Here is a 19,640-nt window from a genome sequence, read left to right on the forward strand (position 1 = left end):
AATTATAAGTTTTCAACATTTGTAACATCTTATCAGTCAATGGAGACACCACACAGGTGTCACTGCAAATAAATTAATGTCTTCTTGCTGATGATGCATAAGAAAAATCAAGCACTTAGCTCACTCTCTCTCATTTCTTCCCCTTTTTATAGCACCCCTCCAATAATAAAAATTTATTTCAATTATATACGTGGAAATAACTGCCAGTTTTACCTAATGCTTCATTTCAGAATACTCTGACTTTTGTGCAATTTAGCTATAATTTTAATATAACTGCAGTGTGTGTTAGTGAAGGGGAAAATGTTGCATTAAAATTACAGGTTAGATAGTTGAGGAGTAGCATATAATTCAGATTGTGGCCTTAGTATCCATTACCTGATTATTTCCTTGCCAGCACACATACACACAAGAACAGTCAGTAGTTTAATGAAATAATTATATCCATGCAATTTGTTTAAAATACAATAACTTGATAATACCATCCACATAAACTTTTAGACTGTAAGTGCATTACTTCTGGAAGATTCTGCAGAAGAAATTAAATTGTAATCAAGTAATTATCTAATGAGGTGTTACACGATAGATTTTTGCCAGCAGTAAAGTGAGAAACAGAACTAAGACAGATAAAAAACTTTATCCAAAATGAGAAAAAGTTTCAACTCTGTAATATTAGAATTATAGCAATGCCTAACCACCGTTTCAAGACTCAATATATTTTATGTAAGAGCTATAATGTAGCTGCCCCGTGATTTGTACATGTACATTTGCACGTGAAATTTCATCAGAACTTCTCTGAATGTGATCTGGAACACTCAGTCATCCTCAAAATACCTGTCTGAAAATACCATTAATACTTTAGGGCACGTAAGGGTAAACTGAGGAACAAAGAAGTTGTCAGAATTCCTTAATTTCTGAAGAGCCTCTATTGCTTTCACTAATATGTGGTGAGAATCAATATTCTGACCTTATGTTCAGACTTCACAAAAGTCCCAGCACTCTCACACACAGCCAGATTTTCGGAAGAGCTGAGATCTTACTTAGTATTTTGAAATGTATAACATGGTTAACATATCTTGCACAAGGTTGTTCGATGCAGGACAGAGTTTTAAGGATTTTTGAGTACCTAATGATACTTCTACATGCCAGCTTTTACACGCTATTGCAAATCCATGCCAGCATCTTCACATTCCTACTCAATTCTGCATGTTTGGCCCTTAGACCAAATTTTTAAAAATACTCATATGCATGCCCAACTTTATACATAAACATAATTTCACAGTGTGTGTGACTGTGATGGCAGGACTGGAGTCTCAGTGGGAGCAGTGGATACGGGCCACAGACTGGGACCAGTAACACATACCAATACTGGTACCCTGCTCCCCTGTGTGTGGGTCTGAACAATACACACATGTGCATCCAACCGTAAGGTAATAAACCACATTTCATATACATGTACTTTTATGGGTACTTTTGATAAGTCCTGGATGGGACTTCTCACTGCTTCACTTGGCTTTGTTTCTGTCATATTTACTGTTCAGAATTCGTTCTGAAATTCTTTAAATAAGCCACAATGTGCAGATTGTTCAGCGCAGTGGAATCTGACTCGAGGTGTTGACACCTACTAGCTGGCCTGAACTATTAACAAGTTTCTTCCTCAGGTTTTGTAAAGATCTGCTGAAATTCTTGCCTACCTTTTAACACTATACTCAGTAATAGCTGTGTTTAGAAATGTAATGTAAAATATCCTCAGCTGACTCACAGACATAATGTCTTGGTACATCTTGACCAATCTAAGCATGAAGAAATTTGAATAAAGCTGTCAAGTCAAGATAATCCAAAATAACAAGAAACCGGCCAAATTTTGTTAGTGGTCTGGAAATTAAGCACTCTGATTTCTGTAAAGGAATCTAACCCTTGAATAAAACTTTTTGTCAGACCTTTAAGACAAGCATTTCAAGGGAGATACCAGTAGAGAATAAATCCCAAGTCCATACAGAATACTTCACCCATGAAGGGTGACTATTATGTTTCTCTCATGAGTGTAAAAGCTCCATAAGTCACGACTGCAGAGGCATGAATGAATTATGAAGGTCTTTTGGTTTAGTAAAAGGAGCAGGATCAGCATTTGTAGGCAAGACATTCTATTTATTCTATCTATTTCTTGCTCTATTTTAATTTAGAAGTGTTTAAAACTGCCAGTTCTACTAGTAAAGAAATGATCAGAGAGAAAAATAGATAAAATTCATTAGAAACACATAATATGGGTTTCTACAGGTGACCATAAATAACATTGATTTTTGCAAATGGTTCTCAATTCCACTTTTTCAACGAATGGCAGTCATTCACAAGACTATCTTGTTCCATTCATTGCTGCTCTTCTGCACTGAATGAGACAGGAAACCTCAGAAAATAAATAAACATGGGGCCGTGTCATTTAAGACCATTGGAACTAGAGACTGCAGAAAACAGATCTTTGCCTTCAAGAAAGTCTGTTTCATCATTAGTTCTTATCCTGAATCAGATAGAAAGTGCAAATAACAAAGCCTTTGAGAGAATAACATGTTATGAACTGCATCAACTGGAAGAAAAATACTGTAAATCTACATTTAGGCCTGGGTCCTCAATGCTTTCCATGACAGTGCAGAATCCCACAGGGCCCCATGAGAGTTGTAGTTCAAAGTTTCTTACATCCTTCCCCTGCCCACTTGCTTTTCCAGACCCTCCTTGGGTCCAATTTGGATCGAGGCAGACCCCAGCACACCTTGGTTTTCTGTGTAATTCATTGCTCTGCCATCTGGAGTTCTGTGGAACTGCTTTCAGTTCTTCTAACTGAAAACCCTGAAGTTCACATTTTCCTACAAAACACTTTCTAGCAAACATATTTTTCATCTCCAAACTTTCTACCAGAGGGAGAATGACTTAAGAGAGAAGATACATCAATGTTATGAGGCAAGAGGAGGAAAGAAGACGGGGGGAAGTGAGGACCATGCAGTTATAAGGCTAATAAAGGAGTCCCTGAAAAGTTTTAAAAATAGAAAACTGGTTTTGCTGCATCTATGCTTCAATTTTTCAGCAAACATTATCAAATAAATTTCAGTGAGACACTAGAGGGAATACTTTTGCCTCTGACATTTTTGAATTTTTCATACTAGCTCTGGCCAACATATCGCTTTCAGAATAATTTTAAAGTTGTTTTTTTGATATGTTGAAATGCAGCCATGGAAAACCCTTGTCTTCTCTTCTTACTCTACAGATTACTTGAGCTCAGGCCAAATCACTGCTTTTAATAGGTCTATCTTCTTCTTATAGATATTCCCAGCCAATGACGTAATCTTTCACTGCTAGTGTACAGGAGAACGAAGTGTCACCACAGTCTTTGTAGACAATGGTAGTCACCATCCACTTCCAAATAAGCATATGCTGTGTAAGAAAGTATTATTGCTCTGCCTTTCCAATTGTTCAGATGATAGACACTAGTTTCTGAAGTAGGATGACTAAAAAAAAATTAATTGATCTTTTGCACAGAACTTCCACAGCTGATGCTCTAGAAACCTTGTGCTGCTGAGGTGACACCAGAACACAGACATTAATTACCTTATTTGATTTTCTTCATCCTCAGAGTCTTCCCATTCAACTTTAAACTCAAGAATTCAGAGTCCAAAACTGCCATCAGGCTGGTTTATTAGCTTTGAATAAGTGTGAATCCCTCTTTATATGACATAAGTTCGAACTGGAACTCACTGAGGAACTGCCACAGACTTGTAGCCATCTGACATGGTTTGTTCTTTTTTTTTGTTTTGTTTTCAGCCATCAAGCCAACTCGTATTTTTGTTGCCTGGTATCTCTTTATTCAAATTCAGTCAAAGGGCTCCAAAGTACTGTATGCTTCCATGGATAATGAAAAAAAAAGCCCACAAAAAAATAGCTCCAAGGAGATGTCCAACATAATGAAAAGAAATGGCAACACACTTGTGTGAACATGAACTTTTCAGCTGGCTGTCAATTTTGGGGTCAATGAAGTGTTTTAAAGAGAAAAATGTGTTTGAAGAGTCACATTTGATGCCTGTATCTCTTCTACAGAATTGACTTTACTCTTTCACCTCATCATATAGAGACAGATCACTGAAAAACAATAATCATATACCAAGTTGGACAGCTTTGTCTCCTTCCTCTTTCTCAGAAGCAGTTCTAGATCACAACACTTTTGATTAAAAGGACGTAATTTTGTTTGGTTAATTGGTTTCTTGTTCTCCCAGAACTTCAAGGAAGCAAAAATGAACCAGTGAAAATGTTTTCTAAAAGCTCAGAACTGTTCTGGTTCTCCGAGTTCTTTATCAGCAACCGCAACAAAAACCCTCCTGAACCTAATCCTTCATCCTGTCAGCCAGTTTTAAAGTATGCAAGCATACTAATCCATTAAAAAAAGAAACCCAAACCAAACCAAAACAACCCTCAAACAAACAATTAAAAACACGAACAGATACAAAAAACCCAAACAAGAAAAAATCACCAAATGAAACAACACAGGCAACCAAGATTTCAAAAGGAGAGCATTGTGTATACTGTTATGAGCATATGACTGGACACAGTCCTTTAAACTACCTTTTAAGCTCAATCAGATGCAACCAACCCTCAGGGAAATGGGTCTAGTCAACACACAACTCATTTAGCACACATCCTGAAGCACAGAAAAATATCACTGCCAGATGACAGGCAGATACTATGATCAAATTTGGTCTCAAAATAAGAGGGGGGTTCTTCAGGTAGCCAAATAAAAGATTAGAGAGATGCAGGAGAGGCATCAGCTAGAAACTGAAACCAGAGAATCAAAAGCTGATCTTGAAACAAAGGGGATACAGTTCAGAATAACAAAAGGATCCCCAAAAGGTTCATCTAGGAGAAGGAGTATTGACAGAGATGGGGGGATGCTATTTCAAAAAGTCTAAGTTGGGAACACACTACTATGAAAAATCCCTAAAACACTCCTGCCATGTGCCATGTTATAGCACAAAGACTTGCTCTAAATGAAGGTTTCATCTGTCCTGAATCTGCTGGTGTATGCTGAAGGTTTGCAAAAGTTCTGATCTAACCAGTGCTCCTCATAGTTTCTGTGGGCTCTGGGAAACTGGGAGCCACTGAAGCAGAGTAGATTTGGCTTTTTTGTTTCAAAGGTATCCCCCATTCAAAGGAATGAGAAGAGGGCTAGTCTGGCAGCATGGTGCCACTTGACAATATCTCCTGTGAGTTCTTGATAGCTAATGGGCTTCAGATATCAGTGATAACATAGTAAATTCACTCCTTGTCACATGGCATTTTCAGATAGTTCTAAAGTCTGTTTCAAGAATACAAGCTATATAAAGAAAAATCTTAAAGGTGAGAAGGGCTGAACCCCTGAGATCCTTTCCGCCAACTGTGATGGAAGTACCTCCAGTCCTTCAATCTTTGTTTGCCCTATACGCTACAGCACATACAGATAAAAAGGCACCTAAGTAAACTTCCTCTGCTCAGTTTATGTTTTGATCATCTCCCTAGCTGTTCTTAAATTCTAAAAATGAGCTGTAGGGACATAGTCCTGTGCCTACACCATAATACCAATAAGACCTGCAAAGCCATATCCTAGCAAAATATTTAGAAGCTTTGCTTGTGTTGCTCTCCCTGCTCTGATACGGCTTGCATGCCTCTTCCTGGGAAGGAACGGAGTTTTGCACCTTTCAAGGTCCTGACACATACAACTGCAACAGGAATGCTAAATGTTTGCAAAGACAACCTGACCCTTAGGCTTGATATTAAACAAAAGCCATCATAGAAAGCACTACAAGTCTGCTGCAGAGACTCTGAAATCCCTGGGGATTTTAAAATAATTCCCAGGATTCCCCCATGTTCCTCCTCCCAGTGAGCTCAGGCTGAAAAGCCCGATGCCTGGCAGGAATGGCCATGAGGGCAGGCAGAGCTCCAGCTCTCTGATCCACTTTGCGGCAGTTGACGGATGAGGGTCTTGGATTTGTTTGTTGTTTTTCGAGAGTTCCCACTGTGCTCTTTCCAAGATGCTACCAGACTGGAAACTTTTACACTGAACACAGCTGTGCTCATTGTATTGCTAGCAGAAAATTAATTAATTAATATTATTTATGTAAATTTAGGAACTGTTTAGAAGGCTTCATTCTCAATGCAATATTCAATATTTGCTTAATGTCTTGTCAGACATTAATTATAAATCCAGATAAGAAATTATACTCAACTGTAGCAAAATGGTTCTTAACATTAATTCTGTCAGAAACAGGGAAAGATTAAGTGTACTATGTCTGGCATGGATTATTTAGCAGTGCACAGGCTATTACTATGAAAATGCATGCATCTTCTGAAAAATGTATGGAGGAAAAAGGATTGTAACTCCATTAAGCATAACAAGATAAAACTAGTTTAACAGGGGGAAAAAATGAGAAGGAAACAAGGTCTTTAACTAGGGAAAAATAAAAATTAGAGCCATAAATAGAATTTATGGATCTGTAGAGACAGACTAATACTTTTTAAAAAGTCATTTTGACCACTACTCAGATGCTGTAGAATACCTTTGATCTAGTCCATAACTATTCCAGTGCCATCCTTCAACATCTGTAAACAGCCTTAATTATAATTTGTACCAAATCAGATGCATATTCCATGTCAGGAACAACCAACAGTTATATCCAGCTTACCACTACTAGTTCAAAATCCTCTGAACATTTTGCATCCAGGCTTGTGCCATCTCCTGGACTCAAAGTTCACTTCAGTTCTGCAGTTGATTCATGGTTCCTATGGGATTCTCTATTGTGGAAATATCAAAGACTCACCCATCATACACTTCTTACCCCAGTTAAGATTAACTCTTTCTAATCAGTAGTAGAAATGAGAAAAACATGTACCAAAATCTCAACTTGTTTATCTGGTCTTCTACAGATACAAATCAAAGCAAACCATTAAAAGGCTGCTATTTAAAAGGACTTTTTGCCAATTCAAAACATTGGCTTCTTTCTTCCTTTCTTTTGTTTTATAGAAGCACATCAAAACCATTATGAATGTCCAGAATAGGCTTAGAATACAGCTGCAGACCTCACATACAATGATATACTTAACCCAGCACCTCTTCCCACCTCACTAGCATGAGAGTTAATTCTATCATAAACTGCTCCTGGACATTATAAAAACAGTATAGCTGGTCTCTAACCTGGCATTTCAATTAATGTTTACAACTGCCAAATAATGAACTGTAGATTTACTCCACACAGTAAAATGGAATAAGGACAGACCAGGGAACTTTGATATCCCGGTATACTCCTGACACTCGTATTACTATTTTTGCACATCTACTTAATGCTTTTAATGCATTCATGCCTATAGTAATTAAAAAAACCCATGGAGTTTATCTTATTCCACTGCTTGCAGCTCCCCAGTGTCATTCTTCTGGAACACCAGACAAACACATCTTGTCCTTGCCTGCACAATCCATCATTTGGTTTTGACTCATTAGTCTCTGCCATTTCTTTGAAAGTCAATGTCCTTTTAATCACACTCTCATGCAACATGCTTTCCAGTAAGAAATTCCTAAAACTTCAAATAGGTAGTTTAATAGTGCTCCTCCATAAGTCTCTCTTGACCTCAACAATTTTAGCTTCCATAAACTCTGTGGCAAAACTTGACATTTTCTGTGCAAGAAAGACCTTTCTGTGCTTTTAGGCTGTATCCGACAATGTGACGGATCAGATACTGAGACCCATGGCTATCTCCAGAAGAGACAGATCTATGAAGTGCAGTGGAGCACTGTGCTAAAATAAAAGCCAGGAGCCTTACAGTCACCTTAGCATCGCTGCCTCGTGGAAGAGGCAATTCATTCAGGGGCAGCAGTAAATGCAGGCATGCACTCATCAGGTGAGGTTTCCTTCCAGTTTTGGAGTCAGCTCTTTAGGTACTATCTCAGAGGTCTCTGCAAATGTGTCCCATTTGCTGTGCTTGTAAATGTCATAACGTACAAGATGCTAGAAATCAAACTGGTTTCCAGTCTCAGAGACTTTGGCAGTTATGCAGATGCTTGTGAGAGATGAAGGAGACTTGGTGAATGATTTGCTTCACCACCTCATTTTTCAAAGTACATGTACTTTCTCCTGCAAAAATTAGCATGAATATTAAAATACAAAATATTTGAATACAATTGCATAAAAATTGTTACACTGTAAAACTATGCTGCTTGAATATCACCTTGATCAGATAGCTGTGCAGTACTAGAAAGACTAGGAATGAATGAATCACTTCTTGTTCTTAGCTCTGCATTGGTAATTTGATGCCTCCTTATAGCACCTCACCTGCATATTAAAGACATAAAGGGGCTTCTAGTTTCTGCAGCCTGTCTCAGGAGACAAAGTGGTGCAGTGATAGCACTTGAAGAAAAGAGGAATTTACCTGGAGAAAACAAGTGGTTTGACAACTCTAAGCAACACTTGGAGAGGGTAGGACCTAAAGTTTCTGTTTGTATGATAACCTAGAATCAAATGGAGAAGGAGTATTGGCAGTCACTGCTTCACATCATAAAGGTTCTTAATATACTAGTTCCCTTTCAGCTCTTCTTCCACCTCACACTCACCTTTATTTGTTTGGAAGAGAGAGTCTCTCCATTGCAAAGTCACTCAGAGCCTTTTGTTTCTACACACCTAGCATCTCACACAAATATTCTTGCTGATTTTGATTCTAAACAAGATCCTATATGCAGCAATGCCAGCTCCTTTGATATTCATTACCAAGGCGCATCCCTAACAATGATTAGGTCTGTAGGACGCATGGAAGAGTATCAATGTAAAATCTATTCCCACTCCATGCAATTTCTTTCGCAAAACAAATGTATGAGATGTTGCCCTGATGGCAAATCCATCCAGCAAACATGAGGCATGCACATATGAGATTACAATGGCTCAAGGAGTGTTGGCCCATACAGCAGACACGTGGAGATCAGGGTGTCTAAAATCAGAATGCAATCTCCTTGCAGAGGTGGCCCTATAGATGAGGGGCCCCATAACAGCTCTCCAGTGGGTGGGATGAGGTAAAAGTGAAATTGCTGTTTGAAAATGCAAAAATGTCAGATAAAAGTGATAAAAAGCTCTGAAAGGTGACAGTAATACGCATTGATTGTGTAAATAGTTCTGTTTCTTTCCTTTGTGGTGAGGTACCCATTTTTCTTCTGAACACATTGAAAAAATTTATAGAGATTAAAACATGCAGAATGTTTCAAGTGCAAAGTTAAATTTGAATTTTCTTTTTAAAACACTATTATTGAAAGCCAAAAGTAACATTTCATGGTTCCATTTTAATGAGCTAGTGACAATTTTTCTACTCCATTTAGGTTTTAGCACTTCTTTTTTAGAAGCAGTTATTTTAGCTGATGGGGAGCAAGGCAGACTCTTGTTCACCCATATATTCCTGGTGGAACTGCCTCTCTCGTGCTTTAGATCTGTACAGAAATCTTAAAGAGAAACTTTCACAAAAGTGAATTTAAGTATCTAACTCCTTCCACATCTAGGTCTGCAAACCAGAAATATGCACATAAGAAGTTGTAATACATGATGATACTTTGTAATAACATTTACTGCAGACTTTGGGCTCCTTATCTGAGGACAAGAAAGTCTGTAAAACAATTTGTGTTTCTGCGCAGCAAGTCAGAAACCCCACTTCTGCCACCCTTAACATTGCCCAATATCAGCTTAGCATGAGGACTGACACATGTTTCTGAGAAGGATCTTCCACTTTTTCTGTTTGGTTTCAGATGAAAAATGAGCTCGTATTATTCTGGTGGGATTACATTATGGTAATATCCTGTATAGACTGCCTCAGATATGCGTAGGTCTAAGCTATACAATATGTTAATATACTACTAAACAATTCCATGAGTAGCTTCATTGAATTCAGTGGGATTACCCAGTCAAGTAAGGATTCAGCTACCATAGGAGGAAGATAGAAATCTAGTTCATAATTTGTAAGGCTTTAGATTGGAATATGACACAGTTAACATAGTGTAGCCTGAAGCTCTGGTGATTAAAAGGACACGCGTTTAAGAAGAAATAATCAGAAAAAGACTTCTTAATTAGAAATTTATATCACTATCAGCAAATTGCTCTGAGATCCTTTGTCAATGTGAAGTGCTATATAAATGCAAACTTCTTTCATGGTATTAGTATTATTTATCCATTTAATTGAAAAAACAAACAAAGAAAGAAACCAAAACAAAAAAAACCAACACAACACAGATTTTTTGTTGTATTTTTGTTAGTAAAATACTAAGTATGAAGGGCCAAACACATCCTTGGTGTAAGCTTTGAAACTAATAGAGTTACAACACACACGAATCTGAACTCAGTATCTTGGTTTGTTCGGTGCAGAGAAGACTGAGGGGTGTCCTTGTTGCCATCTACAACCTCCTCCTGAAGCAGGGCAGAGAGGAAAGTGCTCACCTCTTCTCTCTGGTGTCTGGTGATAGGATGCAAGGGAACGGCTTAAAGCTGCGTCTGGGGAAGTTCGCATGGGATATCAAGAAAAAGTTCTTCACAGAGAAGTGTGGTCAAGCACTGGAACAAGCTCCCCAGGGAACTGATCAAGGCCCCAAGCCCATCAGTTTTCAAGAAGTGTTTGGACAATGCTCTCAAATATAAGGTTTAACTTTTAGTTTGCCCTGTATGGAGTCAGGAGTTGGACTTAATGATCCTTGTCCTTTTCAAGTCAGGATACTCTGTGATTCTGTGACCCCAAATATCTATTATGGATTATTGAACACAGAAAGCAATACAATTTTAGCATAAGAAATATTATTTTCTTATCAAAGCTCTCTGCCTTCATCACACTTTCATATCCCTTTGTCTCTTTTCACTCTTGATTTTTTTTTTTTTTCGAATTGTGGCCTGTTCACTCACATTAACTGACTCAAGTCCATAAAATACTGTCACCAACATGTTTTCTATATGAAAGTGCTTTCTTATAAGACCTTTCCCTGTCAGAAAACTCAGATGTTTTGCTGGAATGGAAGAAAATATCTAAGCTAAATATTTTAAGAAAAACAAAACAAAACAAAGAGTAGGAAGGAGAGTTTAGGCCTTCTTTTCCCTGTTTCAAAAAACCAGTGGTTGAAATAAAAATATTAGATACAGAGGGAGAAGCAAGTGTTCTCTGAAACCACAGCAAGACAAGGAAGCGTCTCCATACAATGTGTTCTGTTTTGTATCAATACTCAAGAGAAGGACCAAAAAAGTGATAATTACTATTCCTTTTTTGCATTTATTGTACAAAGCTGTTAACTCGCATTATGGGTCCCTCACCTTAACTATAAGGAGTTCCAGACATGTGAAGCAAGACCAGCCCAGTAGTGCAGAAGGACAGGTGAATGTTCTGTTCAAGGGAAGCCTGAGCAGGTTAACAAGGAACTAGGGGACCGTTCCCACCTGACTTCATTCATCACCAGCTCCTGCAGAGCCTCATACCCAAGAGTCTCTGGTGAGTTTCACACAATGAAATGTGAAACATCTAAGCAATGTATGCTGCAAGGAATGTAACAACTGTGCCATACGTTCAGGACTCTCCAGGGTGATAGTGTGGAAGCGAGAAATCTGTCACTTAGCACACATGGGGGGAAAAAAAATGTATCTCTAAACAGCTGATGGAGATCACTAAGGGAGGTTACAGAGCTGGAAGGACTGGAAGCCGGCTGTACCCTGCAGTGCTGGTTACAGCAGCACGCTCCTCTTTCTGGTTGAACACAAGGGAATTTAAATACCTGTTTTTCTGGAAACAGTTTTTGCATTGGTGCTTTCAGAGGCAAAGATATCCCACTTATCCTCAAAGGTAGAAGTAGAAAGGACAGTTCAGATACAGGTCAAGGTGTAAGCATTACTGCAAGACATCACGTGCCTATGACACTGGGTAACTCTTTCAATGCTGGCACTCTCCACAAACTGCAGAAAGTCCTATTCTTCACAGACTTTCCCTATTTTAACAAGAGCTCTTCAAAATCAAAGCATCTTGAGATGAGATTTCAATAAACAGAGGGCAGCGTTTTGGTGCAGAGGATGGAGGGATTGGTGATTGGTTTCATTCAAGAACACATTAAAGAAAGCATGAAGAGGAGTTCCTGAAGTATCCAAAGTACAACTGAATGGAGAGAAGGAGCAATTTGGGGACATATCCTGTGCATTTGCTAGCACAGTGTACTGAAAAACACTTTCACATCAGATACCACCCTGATGTCTGCTTTCACATCCCATGGCATTATGTAGCTGCTCTAAACCAGAGCACCAGAGTTGATACCAGTCTCCTAAATGAATAGACACATAATCAGTTCTAGTGGTACTGGTTAGACTCTCCAAAATCAGAAACATAAATCTCCATGCAGAAGGCAGCAACACAAACAAACACATATATACATATTTAACATAAATTTCCACACACAAGTTTTGAAACCCAAACCAAAAGAGCTATATTCCTTGAATGTGTATTACAAATATAATAAATCAACATTTAAAATGAAAAAAAAAAACAACCCACAATGGTAGGAAATGCACAAGTAAAAGTGGTATGAAGCCATTATGGTTACATTCATAGATCAAGGAAGAAAGGCAGTAAGGAATGTTCATGTGGAGGATGCTTATTACTGTTTACATCAAAGCAAACTACTATTTAAATGCTAATAATTGCATTCTCTGCCAGTGAAGATTGTCTTGAAGGAACAGAATGATAATACCAAGGGACCTTCAGAGATGTATATTAGATCTGGACTGACAACAAATTACCACCGACTCTTTGAAAGGAATGACCAAGGCAATTAAGGATGAATCTGCTAAATTCAAGAAACAATTTCTGGGTGATTTCATTAGATAATGAGAACTTATTACACACTAAGTTATCAGAAGGTCCTCAAAAAAGGACAAATAGTGACAAGTACTAACAATACAATACAACGGCAGCATTTGTTTCCAGTCCTAAAATCAGATACAGGATCCTTACTGCTTAGGAAACACTGTGTTGCATTACATTATGAAGCCTGATTTTGATTTTATAGGCTAGATATCACAGAAAAATATATTTTGGATTTCGGGTCCTTTGGATTACTTTCCTTACTCCACATTTCTAATTCATTAATCATTTTTAACTCCTTTAAAATCCCCGATAACATTTTAATTATCCTCTTCTACATGCTTTATTAAATTACCTCACTTAAAACTGAGTCTGAGGTGGCTCCTTCCCAGAGTCTCATTACGGCACCAATTCTGCATCAGGGAAGCTACAAATCCAGGCAGCTGCTAACACTTTTAGCATCCACCTTATTTAAGAACATAAAAACTGAAACAGGTCAGACTAAAGATCCATCTGGCCCGGTACTATTCCTCCAACAGTGAACAGCAGTAGATACTTAAGTAAGTAACACTTTAGGAACACCATAAATGTACCATAACACTTCAGTATTATTCCTTCAGTTTCAGGAAAATTTTTAGCTCAAGAATTTCCTGCTTTAGAGATAATTGACTTTGTGTTTAATACCCCCAGCAGACTTTTCTTACAAGAATGAGCCTAATTTCTTTTTGGACCAATGTAAGCATTCAGCATCCCTGACATTCCCATGGGAACGAGCTTTATAGCTGAACTACGCATTGTGAGAAGGACTTGCTCTGTTATCCTTAGCCTGCCTCAGGCCATTTCTGTTTGCTGTTGTCAAGCGAGCACTCACTCTCTCCTCCTCCTTCACCAGCCACCCACAATGTTATGAACTTTTGCCATAGCTCCCTTCAGATTTCTGATCTCTAGGCAGAATCTTCATTTATTTACCATGTAAAAGCCACTCCATACTCTGCCACATTTTTACCAAACTCACTAATCGTTGAATACATACAAGGAGGTGCATAACAGAAGCACACAGTATTCTCCGTGGCAACAGCATTATACTGCACCATGCTGTATTTCAGTAACTTTTTGGTTGATTTTATTTCCCCAACTCCTTCTGCAATCACTTCAAGAGTACTGATTGGGTATGGAATCTTCTTAGATATGTAACAGTTTTATTGTTGTTGCCTTTTTCCCCCCCTTGTGTTAAGAGATGCATACATCTCTGTATCTTTTACGAATTGCTATAAAAATAATAAGGAGAAATGTAACACAGATCTACCACTATATGGATACTTGATCTTGCCCACAGAAAGTATTACAGGAGAAAGGAAAATCGTAGAGAATATTTCTGGCTTACATATGGTCTGAAATTATCTGTAAAATCTAGTTCTTCAGCAGAGAAAAAGTTCACTGTCAAATAAATGACTGTGCAAGTTCCTGTGCTTCTAGAGCAGAACAATAGATAAACCACACAGAGAATGAAATTCATAGTATAAACAAAAAAGTAAAGAAACATCTAAAGCTGAAAGAAATTAGAAATAATTAGCTGAATAGAAAGTAAGTAAAGAAACTGGAAAAACTAGAAAGCTTTAAGTTATTATCTGGTTGTCAATTTTTGGATTTTCTAAGCAGTTTTGTCTCTAAGACTACGGCAATTAAAAGTTTTTAAAAGCTCTTTCGTAAATGGATAGTACTGAGTATCTATGCCAGCAAGGTAAGAGAATTCCTGTGCATAAATCTAGAAATAAGGATATATGGGCAGCAACATCTGCCCATTAGCTGAAATAGGATAAAACTCAAAACAGAAAAACAGCAAAAGCAGCAGGAGATGTTAGCTATAAAAGCAATACAATCCTGATTTTTTCCTGACTAAGGGAAAGACATCATTTAACTTCATTGGGTCTTGGATCTGGCACTAAGTCCTATCACACAGGCCAGATGTAAGGAATTTATTCCCCTTAGGAAAAAGCAGGAGAAGCAGATGGCTGTTTCTAGCAAACACATTGCAAGCCATAGGAAGAGTCTGCCTGTATTTCCTGTGAAAACTAAAATTTCACTAGAAAGAAGAACATCTCTAAACCAAATACATTATTTTAATGGCTCAGAGAACAATAACTTACGTATTATCCCATCATGCCTAAAGGTATTAAACATCGTATTCTGGATTTGTTCCTTTGCTTTTCAATGCTTTCTGCACTTCAGATGGTGGATGGTCTCAGCTTTTGTACTGCTGTACCCTAATCTATTTTTAATATTGCAGTGTTAGAGCATTCAGCCTGCAGGGCATGTGTAGTTTTGAGCAGGTGAGTAAGCCCCATTTTGTTCAATGGCCAATTGTGTGCTCAAATAAGTTGCTGAATCTAAGTCATCTGCATCCACCAATAAAAAGTAACAAAAAGTTAGCCTTCTCTCATTTGGGACCTGAATGTTAATGTGTAACTCACAAAAAAAGGATGGAGATTGGGAAATATGGTGCTTGTGCTACTGCATTACCCTTTGCTAAACCAAAGCTGGAAAGTCTATAAGTAACAGAATGATGCATTTTGAATTTTGGCTGCATTTTTTTTTCTCCTTATCTCACCAATGGTTTGCAAATACTGCTTGTACTAAGGCAGCATCTTAAAGTGTTCATCAGTATCAAAACTGCATTAGAAAAAACTTTATACTCTTCTGTTCTGAATTTGCTGGGTAAAAGCACTTTGAAAAAAACAGTCAACAGAATGTACACTGACAGCAGAGCACAAGTCGAGAACAACCACTTGTGATGCCGGTTTCCTGGCATAATCCAAAGGCTTGTGCTTTTAAGTCCAGGTTGTGACCAGACTGCAAGAAGAATCTGAGGTGCTCTCAGGGAGGAAATATTTTATTCAGAGATGTATTGCTGCTAAAATAATAGCGGAGGGGATACTGGGAATTGCCAGCCACAGAAATTGCCATTTATTACAAAAAAGTCCACGGAATATATTGCTTTTTGAAATGGTGGTACTATAAAATATCTTGAAGCTTGCTAAAGTGAGATCTAATTTAAGGCATGTCACTGCATCCTTGCTTTACATTGTTCTCTGTAGGTGTTACAGCAAGAGTTACAAAAGATGTCATATTTTTCTTCTGACTAACAATACACCTGAAAGAAAAAGAAAGGAAACCTTAACTCTGATATTCTTTTTCCCTGGGGTTTAAAGAAAGCCCAACCTTGTAAATGTTATTTACGCTACCTTGAATTTTATGTCCTTTACACCTAAAACAAAAGGAAAATGTTATATTGTGCAAATAGGATTTCAGTGGCAGCATTAGGGAACTCTCCTGTTACATATGGATCAATGGCAGAAAAGACAGTTCAAGATCTGTCTGCTGTGCTTAGTATTTTCTTAGATGTATCTCTATATGTCCTTCTTTCCTCCAGTACCTGATGCAAAGGACAAAATGGGCTTGGTAGCTTTCAGGGTGGCAGTTTTTCTCAGGATGTCATACCAGAATTAGTTAATCCTTAAGTGAATAAGAACAATTCATTATCTTACCATGGTAAGGACACAGTGCAAAACTACTCTGTAAAACACACTATGTTATGGTGAAGTCCATTCACTTAAAACAAATTTAGAATCTAAATTTTCATGCAATGATACTGAATTTTCTTGACTGGTTGTCATCTTGGGTATGGCTTTACTTCAACTGTAGGACCAAATGGTATTACCTTATCAGTTGCTCAATAGCACATACTAATGGACTCAGCAAGAAAATTATTTGTGCCAGTAAGAAAGATTTGCAGAGTCTTGCTCAGCACAACAAAACGCATGGAATCTCCTCAAAGAACCATGAAGAACAGCTGTTCCAGCACCTCTCCTATGAAGACAGGCTGAGAGACTTGGGGTTGTTCAGCCTAGAGAAGAGAAGGCTCTGAGGAGACCTTACTGCAGCCTTTCAGTACCCAAAGAAGACCTACAAGAAAGTCTGAGAGAGACTTTTTACAAGGGCATGTAGTGATAGGACAAGGGGTAATGGCTTTAAACTGTAAGAGGGCAGATTTATACTAGAAATAAAGAAGAAATTGTTCTCCATGAGGGTGGTGAGGCACTAGAAGAAGTTGCCCAGAGCAGTTGTGGATGCTCCATTCTGGAAGTGTTCATGGTCAGGTTGGATGGGGCTTTGAGCAACATGGTCTAGTGGAAGGTGTCCCTGCCCATGGCAGGGGGGCTGGAACTAGATGATCTTTAAGAACCTTTCCAACCCAAACCATGCCATGATTCTACGAATGGAAGTCTTGATACTGACATTAAACGAGAATCTACCTGAAGCTTCTGAGAAGTCAGCAACACAGAGAACAACACAATGCCAAAGGTAACATGTTACTGTTTGCTTCATCCTCCATAAACAAAGCTATAGCTCAAAGAGGATTCAGCAAGACATTAGTTTCCTTTGTTCTGTAGATAAGGTTATTTCAAGGCTTCTTTCTTCTTCTAATTTTCTTTTACCTTTCTGAAAAAAAAAATACTATTTCCAGATGAATTCTCCATACTTGGTATCAGTCCTCGAATGATTTTTTTTTTTTTTCAGTGAAATAAACTAAGATCTGCTCACCTATTGTGATTTCTAGGAGAATAAAATAGCTCCAAATTGCTTAAAAAGTGTTTTTTTTTTTTTTTCTTGAAGATTACTCAGATACAACTACAATTGCAAAATAATCCCTTCTGTATAACTGCTGTGTACTGAGGAGAAATCTCCAAGCTAATAAAGGGCTGGGCAGGGCAAGGAAGGGATAAAGTTATATGAGTCTGCAATTGTAACATTGAGTTTATGATTAATAGAAAATGTCCATTATTTTGCTCTCAGATTTTTAGGACTGCAAAATATTGTAGGCATGTAAGAATGGTGTAGCGTTTGTATAAGGTTTTGTTATGGAGTGGCTTAAACCTCATTGAAGCTGGTGTATTTTATTAGGATGAGAGAAGTTAGGTACATTTTTCCACTCAAAGATGGATGCAACGCTGCTGGAAAAAAAATGAAGGACTGACATTAAGGTGAGCATTTCAGAGTATTTTTTTTTCTGTGAAGGAAAGTGTGAGAAGTGATGAAAATTGAATTACAGTGTAAAAGAGAAGAGACTAAGATGAAAACCTGCCATTACCTAGATTCTAATGTTACTAGCCCAGCCTTCAGAAAAAGCAGAAAATGTAGGCCAGGTTGCTGACTGAGAGAGTTGGTGTTGTGGCCTGGAGAAACCTTTTTGGGATCTTTGGATTCTTTCTATGTTCAGAGAAGCATTCCTGTGTTATAGACATTCCTATGTTCAGATGTGAATTCCTATGTTACAGACATGCATTCATGGCCTTTAAAAAAAGAAATAATTTCCCGAAATAGTGGAAACTCGGCTATGAAGACAACTAATGCCTTCCCCAGTTTCTTTTCCAGTAGAAGTCCAGGAACTCTAGTGTAAAATTCGTCTGTAATTTTGACCATGCAGCTTTGGAAGGACAGCAAAGTCTTTGTCTAGAAAGACAGCATCTAAAATATAATATAATTCTCACTGCTGCATCCTGATTGCAATTTAAATGTTTACAAATGCAGGAAACTAAAATGTAGATGTTCCATAGTAGTCATTTCACCAATCTAAACAAAAGCATTTTTATTCATATTGTCAAATACCCATTCTAACCACAAATGCTGATCTCAGGCAACTCTGCTGTGAGAGAAGCAAGACCTAAATTGGAATTCCTCTTTAGTAGGTGGATGTCCTAACATTCCTCAAGTAATGGAAATCTAGCATTTCTACACTTTCAGTGCAAGAAAACCTAATATCTTTGTGTATGATATTTATCTAGTGATGGATTCAATGGATTCCACCACATTTCACAGAAAGCAACTTTTTTTTTTTTTTATTACCATATAGCTATAAAGAGAAAGACTCATGAATACAACCTTGATTAGGAGTACTGCAAATAACCAATTATTTTTTATTACTTTCAGTCACTGTAGGCAAGTTAAATTAATGTTCCGAGATAAGAGACTCGACTAGACAAGGAGGGAGGGAGAGAATGCTGTGAATGACCTTCAAGGCAAGATGGATTGAGCAGTGAGGAATAGGAAAAGGTAGAGGAGCAAGTGTAAGAGGAAGGGGAGGGAAAAAAGAAAAGAGTTGTATGCTCAGAGCATGAGAGCAACAGGCAGAACAACTCAGCAGCTGCATTGTAAATGGGTAAGAGGTCAAAGCCCAGTTATTGTAGTATGAACAAGTAATCTAGTAGAAAGAGAGGATGATTTGACCTAGGATTTCCTCCTGTATTTGCTCTGGGTAGCAGGAACAGAGAACTGTAGATTACCGTTGAAGAAAATAATCCACAGAATAGTTTCCTGAGATACTCGCACTGACAAAACCTCCTCTTTATTTCCTGAAGGGTACAGGAAAGGGAATGCAAACAAAAGTGGCACAGGTGTTTCTCTGTTCCCCGCTGTGATAGGAAACACTTCCAATGCCTCATGGATATCGATGAAGGAGTTTTGATCTGAGGAAGAAGAAATACATTTGGTTTCCTCCAAAGACAGGATTATGCTTTTGCTCTAGTAGAATCCAAGACCCTCTGCAAAAAGGGGTCAAGAACTGAGCTGTTTTATGCAATAATGTCTCCTGTACTTCCAAAGGGCCACATGCATAAAATGTCTTTCATCCTCCTTACCCAATATCCTTTTGTTACTGTCACCTTCTTTCTAAATTTTTAATTTTGTATTTTAAATCCTGACTCTGAAAAATATTAAAATGA

The sequence above is a fragment of the Columba livia genome, chromosome 1 (genome assembly GCF_036013475.1).
Source record: "Columba livia isolate bColLiv1 breed racing homer chromosome 1, bColLiv1.pat.W.v2, whole genome shotgun sequence".
Taxonomy (NCBI): Eukaryota; Metazoa; Chordata; class Aves; order Columbiformes; family Columbidae; genus Columba; species Columba livia.